At 38.4% G+C, this 15,209-nt stretch overlaps 1 protein-coding gene across 7 annotated transcripts in view; it reads right to left on the bottom strand.

The window, feature by feature from the left end:
* SOCS5 (suppressor of cytokine signaling 5) overlaps positions 1–15,209 on the bottom strand; it is a 76,931-nt gene extending 61,722 nt beyond the window's left edge. For 4 of the 7 annotated variants that reach the window (XM_066267052.1, XM_066267053.1, XM_066267057.1 and 1 more), the window contains exon 1: positions 14,690–14,910. The gene's annotated coding sequence lies outside the window, so the exon portion shown is untranslated. Of the gene's footprint in view, positions 1–14,689; positions 14,911–15,036 lie in introns of those variants that run through there. The other 3 variants (XM_066267056.1, XM_066267058.1, XM_066267059.1) reach the window with 1 other exon arrangement.

Below are 15,209 nucleotides of genomic sequence, written 5' to 3'. Positions count from 1 at the left end.
GTTTGAGGCTACTGAAGTACCTGTAATTTAAGGGGCAGAATACAAGAAAGAAAACTGTGAAGCGAAAAAGTTTCAGATAGCTCCTAATTCTCTGCCTGGAGATTAAGCTGCATACGTATAAGACAAGACTCCATGAGGCAAGTAAAAAAATAAATGCTGGGGAAAGAATACCTAGAGAATGTGAGCTGAACAACTATCTACCTGAGCTTGCAAAGGTCTGGGAGCTATGCAAATTCTTGGCAGCTAGAGTGAAGAGACCTCACTGAATATTACATGCATTTGACAGAGATCCAAGAAGGACCATGCCACTGTATAAGGGCTAAACTAGTTTTAGAATAAAATTGCTGAAAACTAAAAATAAAAAGGAAAAAAAAAATCTTTAAAGCAGCTGGGGGTCAAGGGAGGTTGGGGGAGTGGGGTGGGAAGTGGGAAGGCATATTTTCAATGGTAAGAATGACCACTGTTCTCATCAGAAACAATTTAAACTAGAAGATACTGAAATGATTTTAAAGTGGCACAAGAAAAGCTGTCAACTTAAAATTCAATATCCAGTATAAATATCCTTCAAGAATGAAGACAAAGGGGAATAATAATGTTCAGGATTGTCCTGACAAAAACAAGTAGAAAACTAGACTAATAGGAAACTACTTTTTCAGACATTGGATGACAGGTAGTGTGGAAACATGATCCCTGAAAGAAGAAAGACAAATGTGGTGACCCCCAAGGACTGTCCCAATTTGTTTGGAACTATAATACAGGGAGGGGGAACCCAAATAGAACATGGTTTCACTGAGTTGAAGTGACAGAGCTTATTATTAGACTTTGTGGAGTCTGAGATAGCTAGAATTTTCAGGGCATATTACTACAAAGGAAGAAACTAAATAGAAATGCTCCAAAAATCTGCAGAAGGTGTCTGTCTACTTGAGCTTCTGGCTAAATGCAAATAGCCTTGTGTATTCTTGGGGTTTATTGAGCTTCTTGGATCTGTGTATTGTTTTCAGCATATTTGTAAAATGTTTAGTTATCTATCTTCAAATTTTTTAATTTCCAAGTATTTCTTTTTTCTCAAACTCTAATCTTACATATGTTTGACCAACATATGTAAGTTTAATATTAACTTACTGATCACTGAAATTGTACAGTTTTCTTTCAATCTTTTTCTTTTCCTTTATTTTTAAAGGTTTCTACTGTCTTGTCTCATTTCTTTCCTTTATCTAATACACTATTATGCCCATCCAGTTAGTTTTTCTATCTGATATTTTTATTCAGCTCTAGAATTACCATTGGTGTTTTTAAAACTAATTTCTACTTCTCTGTTCAGATTTTTCTATTATTTTTATTACACTCATCTTTTCCTTTAAGCCTTTAAATTCTTTTCTAATAAATATTTTAAAGTCCTTTTATTAAAATTCTCTTTATTCCTGCCAATTCTGGATCTTGATTATAGGTTTCAACTTATTTTTTCTCATGTCTAGTAATTTTTATGAAGTTACTATATTGAGTCCTTGAAACTTTTTTCCTTTCTTGAATATTAAGTTTTGTTCTGAGAGGCAGTTAACTTATTTGTGGATCAGCTTGATTTGTTTTCATGAGTTTTACTTGTTTGTTTGTTTGTTTTGGGCAGTTCTAGAATAGCTTTCAGTTTAGGGGCCAGTACTGGCCCATTACTGAGGTGGGTCCCTACGTGTGTCTAACTTGACCGCCGCATTTATTCACCCTCACTGGTGGAAACTGAATGATTCTGATACTGTGTGAACTCGGGGAGTTGCTTGGCTTAAAGATTCTCAGTATTTGTTATTTTCTTTGAATTTTTTCTCTGTCTAGTCTCAAATATTGATTTATACACTGTAAACCTACTTTTGTCCCACCCTGTTTTAAGAATATGTTCTCTGACCACAGTAACATTACATGAAAACACAGTAACAAAAGCATACCTGGAAAATCCCAAATACTTGAAAATTATTTGACAACACTCTTCAGAACAACCCATGGGTTAAAGAAAAAAATTACAGGAGAAATTAGAAAATATTTTGAATGGAATGCTAATGAAAATGTATAGCTTTAAAGGTTGATATTTAAAAAATAAGTTTTAAAATCAATGATCGTAGCTTTCACCTTAAAAATTAGAAAAAGTAGAGCATATTAAACCCAAACTAAGGTGGAAAGAATAAAAAATGAGAGCTCAAATCATAAAACAGGAAACATAAATCACAGGAAAAAAAAATCAACAAAACCAAAAGTTGATTAAAGAACTGATAAAATTGATAACTGCTAGCTGGACTAATCAATGAGAAAAGGAGAAAATGAATCCAGTATCAGGAATAAAAGAAGGAGCATCAATACAGATCCCACCAACATAAAAAAGAAATGTTTCATAAAATGTATAATTTATTTTCAAGCTGATAAATTTGATAAATTAGATATAATAGATTCCTCAAAAGACATAAATTACCAAAACAGTTATAAAAAGAAATAGAAGATCTAAATAGTCTTATATCCATTCTTTTAAAAACTGAATCCTTAATTAAGAACCTTTCCACAAAGAAAACTGCAGGCCCAGGTGGCTTCATTTGTGAATTCTATCAAACATTTAAGGAAGAACATCAATTGTACCCAAAGGAAGGAACACTGCTGGTACAAATGTAAAATGGTAAATCCACCTTGGAATTTGTTCTATTAAGTTTCTCATGTAAAATATACACATAATCTATAACCCAGCAACCCTTTCCACAATAATAAAAAAAAAAATTAGTATTATAGATGTAGTATATCTATACATAACTGAATATTAGTCAGCAACTATAAGGAAGTAACTATAGTTATATGTAACATGGATGAATCTATATTTTAAATAAGAGCTTCATATAATTTTTATGCCTAGGAGAGTTTGAGAAGCATGAAGTACATAAGAAAACAAAAAGAGAAAATATAAATGATTTAGGTAGTTTATAAATTAATCAGTACCATAAATATCATAAACTATATGTAACAGTTATCCTCTGTAAATGCTCAATTGCCATTTAAATCATGTTACAATACTCCTCTAGCCATGTTCAATTTTCTATTTATGTGCTTCAAGGAGCTCCAATTCCAATTTTTAGTCTTCTATCATCTAACTACCAGAATTTCTCATAATCCCAATTCATATTGTGCATTTAATTTATTTCCTTTTTTATTTGTTGATTTTCAGAGAGGAAAGGAGAGAGACAGAGCCATAGGGAGAAACACTGATTTGTTGTTCCACTCATTCATGCTGTTATTGGTTGCTTCTTGTATGTGACCTGACTGGGGATGAAACCCACACACACAGCATGTTGGGATGATGCTCTAAACCAGGGGTAGTCAACCTTTTTATACCTACTGCCCACTTTTGTATCTCTGTTAGTAGTAAAATTTTCTAACCGCCCACTGGTTCCACAGTAATGGTGAAGTAATGGTGATTTATAAAGTAGGGAAGTAACTTTACTTTATAATATTTATAAAGCAGAGTTACAGCAAGTTAAAGCATATAATAATAATTACCAAGTACTTTATGTCGGATTTTCACTAAGTTTGGCAGAATAAATCTTTGTGAAACTACTTACTATAGTTAAATCTATCTTTTTATTTATACTTTGGTTGCTCTGCTACCGCCCACCATGAAAGCTGGAACATCCACTAGTGGGCGGTAGGGACCAGTTTGACTACCACTGCTCTAAACCAACTGAACTACCTGGCCAAAGAAATATATGGTGATTTAGATAGGGAATCCTGTTCACCAGTTCCTTTACTTTTTCTTCCTTAACATTCCACTTCCTTGGTACTGTTTTCCCCATCTCTTTAATAGTGTTATTCTTACTTTTCATTGCACAGACTTGTCTTTCTACCTCCTCTAAAACTGAACCAAAAACTCATCTTTTCCACTAAGTGCAAAACTACCTCAGATTCTTTCCAAAAAATCTCAGCACTTGAAGAAGATCTTGCCCTATTATATGTATTCATTTTACTGAATTTGGACACCTCTTCTATTATAATAACTCCATCTCCTGGCTTAGAGAGTAGAACCTTTGGGTTCAATGAATTAAAAATATTAGTTTTCTTCAAGGTTCCCTTTTTTAAAAAAATCATTAAGTGAGGCAGAGAGGCAGAGACAGACTCACATGTGCCCCAATCGGGATCCACACAGAAAGCCCCCTACTGAGCAATGTTCTGCCCACCATGAACCACTGCTCGGCAACAGAGCTATTTTTAGCACCTGAGGCAAGGCCAACTGAGCCATCCTTAGTGCCTGGGGCCAACTTGCTCAAACTGTTTGAGCTATGGCTGCGGGGGGGGGGGAGAGAGAGAGAGAGAGAGAGAGAGAGAGAGAGAGAGAAGAGGAGAGGAGAGGAGAGAAAGAGAGAGAGGGAAGGGGGAGGGGTGAAGCAGATGGTCACTTCTCCTGTGTGCCCTGACCAGAAATCAAAGCCAGGACTTCCACACACTGGGCCAATCAATGCTCTACCATTGAGCCAACCAGCCAGGGCAAAGGTTCATTTTCTTGTGCTGTTTTTACTTTTCTCTCTGAGATTCTATTTGCCAAGAGGCTTAAACTCTATAGGGCTGGAAGGGAGGCAAAGTGATGGTTGATTAGGGCTGCTCTGGACTAGATTTTAAAGAAGGTGAAAAAAGCCTTTAGGCTTCAGATATCCATTCAGCTACCTTGCTAGCTAGCCCAAGGAAGCAAACTGGATTCCAAAAAGAGACTTTAGGTGAAGAATAAGAAAGTCTTTTTGTCTACAAATTCCCTGTGTTGTACTGGATGGCCAGACAGGATGCAGTGCACTGTTTCAAGGACTCTAAATTTTTTCTTTCTGGCAGCAAATATTTCTATGTATTCTTTATAAGGCTGAGAGGGTGGAGGTTTGACTGGAGGTGGGCAAAAGGTAAATATTAAAAAATGTCTTCACTCTCAAACTAAGTGCCAGTACTTTTGGTTCTGCATACATTATTACTTAGGAATTACTTGTCTAATTTCACAACTTGCAACTGCAAACTTTATGCCTTTCAAATCATATCTATGAACCTGACCACACTCCCAAGCTACACTCATATTTCCAACTGATATCTTGGTCATGTTATTTATTATCTAAAAAAGCGTAACTACTTATCTGAAAGCAAACTCAGTATTCCCCATCTGTCAAATTTGCACATTATTCTGCCAAGTCAAGATCCTTAGACTCACCCTCAACTATCTCTATCACCTCCAAACACTAACCAAGTCTGGAAGACTAAAATGTCTGTCTCTGAAATCAGTGCTCTTGTTTCTATCCCTGCTACAAATTCCTTAATTCAAATTATCATTATCTCTTTCCTTAACTAGGGCAGAGCCTTACATGACGTCCTTGACTGTGATCTACCTACCAGAGGCCAAAGAGACTGCCTCATTCACTCACCTTAATGAATAAATGTCTCCAATCTCTGTTTCTCCAGACTATTCTCTTTATTACTGTGATTATCAGTTTTCTAAAACACCAAACTATTTTCGACACTTCTCCACCTATAAAACAAAATAAAAATCCAAACTTCTAGTATGGCAATATAAAACTATTCATAATTTGTTTCCATTTTGCCTTAATTCTAGTCTGATTTCCAAATTTTTTCTGCACTCATTTCATCAGATCAAACTTCAGCTCTTTCCTTAAACACACTACGCCTGTTCTTTTTAGTAATCTAGAATAAATAGTAACTAGTCCATCTTATTTTATTTTTATGAGCACCCTTATACTATTTAAAGCCATTGGCTAAACCTGTACAGCAGTAATGACTGAAGAAACAATCAGATGATACAGCCAGCTCTCAGTTAGCTTATTTATTAACATAGTCAGTACAGACTAAATGGAAAAGTGAATGAAATGTTTCAACTACCTGCTGAGCGTCTTCCTTAGAGTAAATTAATGTTAAAAGTCTTCTGTTACAGACTTATCACCCTCCTTTTGATGCACAGACACAAAGAGAACTATAATTCCATTTTCTCCGTATCTATCCATTTCCTTTCTTTCATCTTTAACACCTAATTTCTCCACTTCTGTTTCTCCTCTTGTACTTTTCTCCTCCTGCTAAGCTTTTGCAACATCCTCTTTGTCCACCCTTCACAAGAACATCCCGTATTCTTCTATCACTTTTAATAGTAGAGCACTTACAAGTTTACAAAGCACTTTAACTCACTTGGTTCTGACAACCTCAGTTTTGGGGATTCCAAAATCAACAATTATAAAATATATGTATGTGTATAATATTATATACAGAAGATGCTGCCCTTATAAAATATAAGATACTCTTCTTACATTTTAACTCAATTCAAAAAGTTCAGCGATTCATCTAACATACTGCTTGCTATTCCCTCTGCCTAGAACTCCATAACCACTCTTCACTTGCTCCTCTTTGAAGACACAGCTCTGCCCTCTCTTCCTCCCAGAGCAAGAATGTTTGGCCTGTTTCAATGCTACCAGAATGTTTTCACATCATTGGAAGAATCCAGGTCTCTGAACTCCTACTCTGGTGTTTTTTTCTACCAAAAAATATTTTCTTTATTAACTAATGTTACCTTTATTAATGCCCATTAATTATTCAGCATTTTATAAAGTCAAAAGGAGAAACATTTTATGGGCAGCCAGCACTGATTTACCAATCTTGAGGGTAAAACTGTATATCAAAACATCTTTCACTTTCCTTAAAAATCTGGAATTTAAGGAATGTCTCTAAATCCTCTGAAAATATCGGGATACTATCTCTTGTGGTAATGAAATCCAAAGCTGACACAGCAATGGAGTAAAACAGCACTTCATAAACCCTAAATTAAACTATTACATGTTTTAAAAGATGCCTCTTAATATCCTGGAAAATGTTTAAAATTAACACTCAAAAGACCAAGGCCATAGTCCCAACTCCAACCACATAAATATTTGGTTGACTTTAAGAAAGTCATTTAACCTCTCCGAGTCAAACTTCCACTTTAATAAAATTGGATAATGCCATCTAACTTTCACAACTGTTAAGAGAATTAAATGAAAGAATGACTGCAAATCACTTAGCCTGGGAACACAATAGTCAAAAAATGATAACCCCCTTTATAATTATTTTTATATACAACATAATTTTTGTTTTCAGAACCATGCTCAACAACCCTTAACATGTTCTTGGACTTTGTGGTCCAGCAGCAACTACAATAAATGACTTCAAGGAAGTTATTCCATGACTTTTGGATCCCCTTCCTGGGTCATAACTCAGGTCCTACAAATATAATTTGGACTATCTCCTTCTAAATGCATTATCTTGTTCTCTGCCACAGGAAAGCTCATCAAAAGATGTTCCTGTAGCTTCTCCTTATTGGCTTGACTTTTAACTACCTGGAACAGCACACAGAGTCAGCTGCAAATCTGGCAACTTTTACTGCCAGTCTGTTTTTTAAATCACTTGTTAACAAATGTTAAATAAAATTGGTCACAGCACTGACCACCTGAAGGTTAATGAGGTTGAACTGATGTCTCATGTTAATAATCAAAGTCAAAGACTAAATAAATAGATAAATCAGCTCCCCCTTAGCCACAGACTTCCTTTTTCTCTTTCTTTCTTTCTTTCTTTCTTTCTTTCTTTCTTTCTTTCTTTCTTTCTTTCTTTCTTTCTTTCTTTCTCTCTCTTTCTTTTTCTTTCTTTTTTTCTCCTTTTTAAAGACTTTATTCATTTTAAAGGAGAGAGAGAGAGAGAGAGAGAGAGAAGGGGAGGGGAAGAGGAGCAGGAAGCATCAACTCCCGTATGTGCTTTGACAGGCAAGTCCATGATTTCACACTGTCAACCTCTGTATTCCAGGTCGATGCTTTATCTACTGTGCCACCACAGATCAGGCACCACAGATATATTTTAACCTTAAGAAATTACTTGGACTTTTCCCAACAGATTATATTTATGCTTAGTAAGCTTATCCTTTAGCTTTATAATATACTTCAGCAGTTTTTTTAATACAAAGACATGCTAATCTCCTGAACCCACGAGCTCTGCCAGAGCTACACTCCTACAAAATCCTGGTTTTCCTCAACATTTTTCTCTATCCATCCTCTGATTCCTTCCTTAGCTACCCACCATTATATGTAGGCTTAACGTTCAGCTCCCAAATAATTTCCATTTTATCTTTCATGTTCCATTTTAAGTATATATGTTATTTAGGTAAGCTTCTATCCTTTTCAATTCTTTGAAATACAACGTACCATATACTTGATTACCACCTCTAACTGGAGCAACTTGCTCAGAATAAAAAGTCTGGAGATTATTCTTGTTATGATAGTCTTCAAATAAAAAAGTCATAATTTGAAGACAATTGCAGAGCAGATAAGCCCATTTCAAAAATATTTTTCAAAATTATCTTCAATGCTTCCTCTTATTAATTTTGATAAAAGATTACTGTATGCTACCTCATCAAAGTAAAGGTAAATTTAATTTAATTTTGGTGTTAAACAGCATATAAACAAAATGTTTATGAACTATTAGAGAGCCTGTGAAAATATATTCTCACTCTACTGTATTTGGCAATGGTGTAATTATGAACTCCCTCAAGTCATTCCTTAGGATATACCACCTCCGTGTAGAATTAAGCCAGGCAGCTAATTCTCAGTTAAAGCACTTAGATTTAAATTTACCTAACATTAACATAAATCAACAGTTCAGCAATTATGCTTTCTCAAGATTACCTCTGCTCTAAACAGATTCAAAAGTCCTTTTCCCCCTTAAAAGTAGGATAATGGCTAACACGGATGAATTTATTAGGTTGGGCAAGGCAAATGATTCATATTTTCCCTCTTTCATTTTCTAACATCTACATTGAAGCTAAGAAAACAGTTTGCATGGCCCGTATCTACCCAGTCCACACATCCATGAATTTTAAATGAGTACCAGGCAATTGACAATGCCATAATAATTTTTAAATATATAAAAAAATTCCAACCTAATGAAAAATTGAGCAATGATTGCATTTTATTATAACATGGTATTTCTGATATTTTTCTAAAGCCATATTTAACCAAATATCTTATTCATATAATTAAATTATATAATAGAACTGAACAAAAGATCTGTATGTTTAAATTCTATAAAATTTCTAAAAGCATGTTATGACTCCAAAAATGTACAATAAATTGCAATAATTTTATAATCTTTATTATAACAGTTCATCAAAAGAAGATTAGGAGTTGGTCACTCTCAGATATTAAAACCTTTTAAAATTTTAATTTAATTTATTTATTTCATTTGAGGGAGAGAGGAAGGGAGAGAGGTGGGGGGAGGAGAGAGATGAGAACCATCAACTCATACTTGCCTCACTATAGTTGTTTATTGATGGCTTCTCATATATGCCATCATGAGGGGGGAGTCAAGATGAGCCAGTGACCCTTTGCTCAAGCCAGCGAGCGACCTTGTGATCATGTCAATGATCCCATGCTCAATCCAGCAGGCCCATGCTCAAGCCATCTGGTGACCTTGGGGTTTTGAACCAGGGCCCTCAGCATCCCAGGCCAACACTCAATCTACTGCACCAACACCAGCCAGGCTAAAACTTTCTATCAGTTAAAAAACAATACAACTCTGGAAACTTCTGAGGCCTCCTTGTAACTCTGTTAGCTCTGCTAGCATTATTTTAGACTAAAGGAATAAGCCATATATTTATCATGTGAAGTACCACCACCAGAATGCCTGCCTAAGGTCTAAAACAATAAAGCAAGAACCTACCACTGCCATAACGAATAGACTTTGAACTATTACTTGTTTCTGATATTAATCTCTAACCTGTAAAATAAACTCAATTTAATGAACTCTAAACATAAGAGCAATTAAAAATATTATGTGAAATATTCTTAAAAATAATTGAAATTAATGCTTAAAAAGAGATATAAAAAATAAACTCTTGTGTGACAGATGGTAAGAAGTTACATGTTGTTACAGGAGGTAAAGATGTTGTGAGAAGGAAAGACCTCAAAGATGCTTGAGAATCAAAGTTAAGAGGACTATAAACAGAAGAAGAGCTGCTATAAAAGCAATAGAAGAAGAAGAAGAAAAAAAGCAATAGAAGAAACTCCTAAAGCAGAACCAAAAAATATCCAAAAGAAATTTACCACTGTCACCACAAAAAACATTCACTAAACTAATAAGACCTGGATTACAGCAACTCATAAAAGAACAAAATGTGACAGAAGTGTATTACACAAATTTTATCACTAAAAACTAACAGTTTGATGAATGAAGTTCAATGATCTTCTCATGGTTCCATTGGCAGAGAGGGGTTACAATTAATAACAGGCTTTATAAATTCCTGGTTTCCTTATCTAAGCTTAACCAATAGGCCTCTAGAACTCAGTAGAATACCTGCAAGTCAATTTTAACATTTGGTTTAGAATAATGAAACTGCTCCCAATGACATTCAGAAAAAAAGCCACATTCAGTCTAACTTAATATGCACATCTAATTAAAGGTCCAAGGTGAACAGAGGAAGGAGGAAAATAAGTAAGAGCATCATTCACACTAACTGCCTTTACGGTAGACTATTATTGATCATGTATATATTTACCTAGAAATACTTTTTTTTTTTTTTGTAGCCTCAAAGTGACTTCATTAACAGCAAGGAACCAAGTGGGTCTACAAGTGTCTGTATATACTTAATGAACCATAAAGAATGAGGCCTAATATTTGTTGTAGCCTTACCATGTACTAAGGGAGCACTTTTAATCCTCACCAATACCCTACCAGGCAGGTACTTTCATTACCTTTAATTTATGGATGAGGAGATCTAGGTACAGATGGTTAAATCACTTGCCAGAGAACATAATTTTCTTAAGTAGCTGAAATACAAATCCAGTTTATTTTTCTCTATTACAACTGCAATAGCAATTATGCTTTCATAATTATCATGTAATTCTACTACTACTCTTTTGAAAAGGTACTGGAAACCATTTTAGCATAAAATCCCCACACCTACTAAAAATATTTTAAATATAGAACTTACTTTGAAAATGAGCCTTTTGAAATCTGAAAATCTCTTAAGCAATTAATTTTTACCATAACAATTATAGAATGCTAGCCTACTATAAGAAGTTTATCTAATATTTTAGACTTAGATGACACTGTTTTTCCAATGAGACAAAGATCAGCACTTCCACTAACAACAATATTGTTCTAATATTTCCAGTAAAAGCTCATCTAGTTTTACATCATTTCACATATAAAAGTAGTCAACTCAAACATATCATTCCTTGGAAGGGAACAACATCACAAATAATCCCCAAATTATCTATAGCTGACAATGGAATGCTTTAGAAATAAACACTGTGCTTTTCCTTCAACTTTCTATGCGCCATAATGAGGCTCATGAGCATCAACAATGCCGAAAAGAGAGGCAAACTCCAGGTTCTTATTAGGCTGTTTTCCAAAGTCACATCCGATTTCTAACCGTGATGTTAAAGCACGGCTACACTGGCAAATCTGAAATCACTGATGATCACAGAGCTGGGAAAATTGTTGTGAATCTCATGGGCAGGTAAACAACTGTGGAGTGATCAGCCCCAGATTTGCTGGGCAACTCAAAGGCCTAGAAAAATGGAAGAACAACCTGCTTCCATCTAGTCAGTTTAGTTTCACTGTACTGCCAACCTCAGTGGACATCATGGACCATGAAAAAAAAATGAAAACACGTAAAGGGGGACCCTAGCTGTGGATATGTGGATGTCCTGGTTCAATCCCCAGTCAGGGCACACAGGAGAAGCGACCATCTGCTTCTCCATCCCTCTCCCTCTCACTTCTCTCTCTCTCTCTTTCCCTCCTTTAGCCATGGCTGGACTGGAGCAAGCTGGTGCCCGGGCGCTGAGGCTGGCTCCTCGGCCTCCACCGCAGGGGCTAAGAAGAGCTCAGTTGCTGAGCAATGGAATAACGCCCCAGATGGGCAGAGCATCACCTCCTAGTGGGCTTGCCAGGGGTATATCCGCATGCAGGGGTCTGTCTCTGCCTCCCCACTTCTCACTGAATTACACACACACACACACACACACACACACACACACACGAAAATCCAGCGATTTTTTTCCTCCTAGGGATAGAATACATATGTGCAAATAAAATGCCTCAATGGAAAAAAGAACAAAATAAATACTGTGAATATGATAAAATAGAAAAACCCTTAACTACAGTCTAGAGATCTGCCCCTAGTCCTGGCTCCACTACTAACTAGCGAGTTCATCCTTCCACTGCTCTGGGTCTTTGTTTCCTGATCTGCAAAATAATTATCTCCCTGCTCTCCTCTCCCAGCTCTAAAAGAAACGTGACTCATACACATCTTTTTTCCAAGCTTCTCGTTCTCACCGTTTAGTTATTACTGCATTATTGTCCCTTAGATCTACAAATGGAGAAAACACCCCATTCTAAACAAATGTGACAGGGGGATAGCCTTTTCCAACATTGGTTTGCTACAGTTGAGTCTTAAGGTGAAAAACGTAAAAGTTATCATAATGTTGAAAGGTATTAGGTTTCAATTTTAGTCTACTGTTTTGTGTGCCAGTACATTCTCCCTAAGGACAAAGAGTAAAATTCAAGGACAACAGGAAGAAAAAAATGTAATTATCCATTAATTATTCAAGAACTAAGGAGGTGCCAACTGAAAATATTAACTTTTTTGCAGAATATTTTCTCTGTCTGATAAATTGCATTAAAAGGCAAAACATTCTCAAATTATCTTTAAGTACTTCCTATAAAATCTTTTGTTTTATAAATTATGAGAAATTAGTAAGATAACATACACAATTAAGCAAATATTTAAGGTCCTGGCTAGTTGGCTCAGTGGTAGATCATCGGCCAGCGTGTATGTGCCGGGTTCAATTCCCAGTCAGGGCACAGAGGATTGGTGCCCATCTGCTTCTCCACACCCCCTCCCACTTCTTTCTCTTTCTCTCTCTCTCTCTTTCTTTCTCTCTCTCTCTCTCTCTCTCTCTCTCTCTCTTTTTTCTCTCTCTCTCTTCCCCCATCCTGCAGCCATGGTTCAACTGGAGCAAGTTGGCCCCAGGCACTGAGGATGGCTCCAAGGCCTTTCCTCAGGCACTAAAATAGCTTGGTAGAGAGCATGGCCCCAGATGGGCAGAGCATCGCCCCCTAGTGGGCTTATGGAGTGGATCCAGGATGGGGCACGTGCAGGAGTCTGCCTCTCCGCTTCCCCTCCTCTCACTGATGTAAAAAAAAATCTATCTATCTAAAAATATATACATACATACATACATATTTAAAAGATCAAAGATCTAGCTTAGCTGCTGCTTCCCAGTGACAGAACATCTATGGACTGCCAGAGAGGTAGATTCTGTGGATTGCCACTGCCTAACCCTGGTATGCATTTTTTATGTTCCTAACCCATTCTCAAGAGTATATGCAGATAAAAAAGTCTTAAAATTAAACTAAGCATCTGACATCAAGATTCCCAACTGTTAGAAATTTCAACATGATCTTAGTATTGGTTTCTAGACTACTGGCTTATCAATATCTTCCCAGTTCAACACTTATAAAATATCTGAAAGCTTCTATAGAATTTGTGGTTCAATTTTGTGTGACCTGGTAAAGAAACAATTAAAACAAGGGAAAGAAAGCATGCGAATTACTTAATTCTGCATTATAAAAGTCAGTAGCAAACTATAATTGCACAATCCAATCTAAATGTTAAACAGGGAAGAAGTAAGCCACTGCTATAGATGGAGAGACGTGAAGAAAGGATCTTCAGCATGGAGAGGCTGCTACAAGAATTTCAAGGTGCAGTTTTGAGAATTTCCAGCAAAACGAATAACTGGTAAAACTCCATCAAACATTTATGTACATTTTAAAATAACGGATAACTGACAAGGTCCAGCTGCGAGCCACCTTTTGGTGGGAATGCCAAAAGAAAATGTCAAAATGACCTCGTGACTCCAATCCCCCAGCCTTCAAAGTTGAGACCCAAGCCAAGAAGTATACTTAAATTGTTTCTTAGCATCCTTTACAGGCAACTCCCTCTCCAGAAAGTCACTTCGCTTCAGCTCTTGAATGCCCAAATCCCAGAAGAAATCTTAGGACCCCAAACAGTTGCAAAGGGGTCTTCATGCAAACCGCCTGCGCATCCCTTTCCACCTCGGGTTATAAACCCCGGAGGTGCTCCAGTCACTTCCCCCATCCAAGCGCCCCTGTTTCTCCTCTCACCTCCCAGTGGACCTCTTTTCTTCGACCTTGAGGAACCCTCCGGATCAGAGCCTTAGAGCCCCAAGTGAGCAGAAGGGTAGCCCCTTGCCTGCAGCGCTTGCTGCACCCCACAATCCGGTGGCTTCCCCCTCATCCACCTCGACCCGGATTACTAACGCCCTCCTACTAGACCGGGGCGACCCCCTTCCCCTTAGGCACCCCACGTTCCTGCAACCAGAAAACAATTTCACAGAAATGCATCCAGAGCCTACTAAGCGCAAGCTCCCACTACAGGCAGCTCAGTCTGAACGGGGCTCTCAGTCCCACGCCCGCTGTCTCCTTTGCGGCTAGAGGGACATCGCTGCCTCCGCCTGGGGTGTGGAAGCGCCTACCGGAGGCGGACTGCGCCGGGACCGGGCATCGGGGACCGTAGAGGCGGCCGCTAAGGGAGGCGCGGGGGATAGGGAGCGCATGCCCACCGGGCACGGGCCGTGGGGACACTCACCGGTCGGGGCTCGCGGGGCGGCCTCATCCAGGGGCACCTGCGACCAAGCAGGATGGGGCCGGACGGCGCAGTCACCGAGAGGGCGAGTGCGCCCGCCCGCCGGTCCAGTCCCCTCCGACAGTCCGAGCCAGCGCAGTCTTGCTCCTTCCGGAGGGAGCTCGGGGACCCCAGCTCCGCCGGATGCCCTCGCCAGGCCCCCACCCCGTTCCCCGGCCGCCTCCCCCTCTACACCCTTTTCCCCTCCCCCGCCCCCACCCCACCCCACCCCCACCCTACCCCCACCGGAATGGAAAATACCTCCCGGGGTGGGGGGCGGCGGGGGCACGCCTCTCTGAAGGGCAGCCTACCGTGACCAATAGCAGGCGGGGCTCTGACGGGGCGGGATTCCTAGCGGCCAATCCGGAGACATGTAGGTGAAGGCCAGAGGAGGGAGGCAGGGAGCGAGAAGAGGGAGGCCCGGGAGTCACCGAGGTCTGTCCGCTCGGATGCGCGCTGTGCGCGGCTGCCATTTTGGAGTCGG

The sequence above is a fragment of the Saccopteryx bilineata genome, chromosome 3 (assembly GCF_036850765.1).
Source record: "Saccopteryx bilineata isolate mSacBil1 chromosome 3, mSacBil1_pri_phased_curated, whole genome shotgun sequence".
Taxonomy (NCBI): Eukaryota; Metazoa; Chordata; class Mammalia; order Chiroptera; family Emballonuridae; genus Saccopteryx; species Saccopteryx bilineata.
The sequence above is the reverse complement of the archived record's forward strand: the minus strand, read 5'-3'. Positions and strand labels throughout refer to the sequence as shown.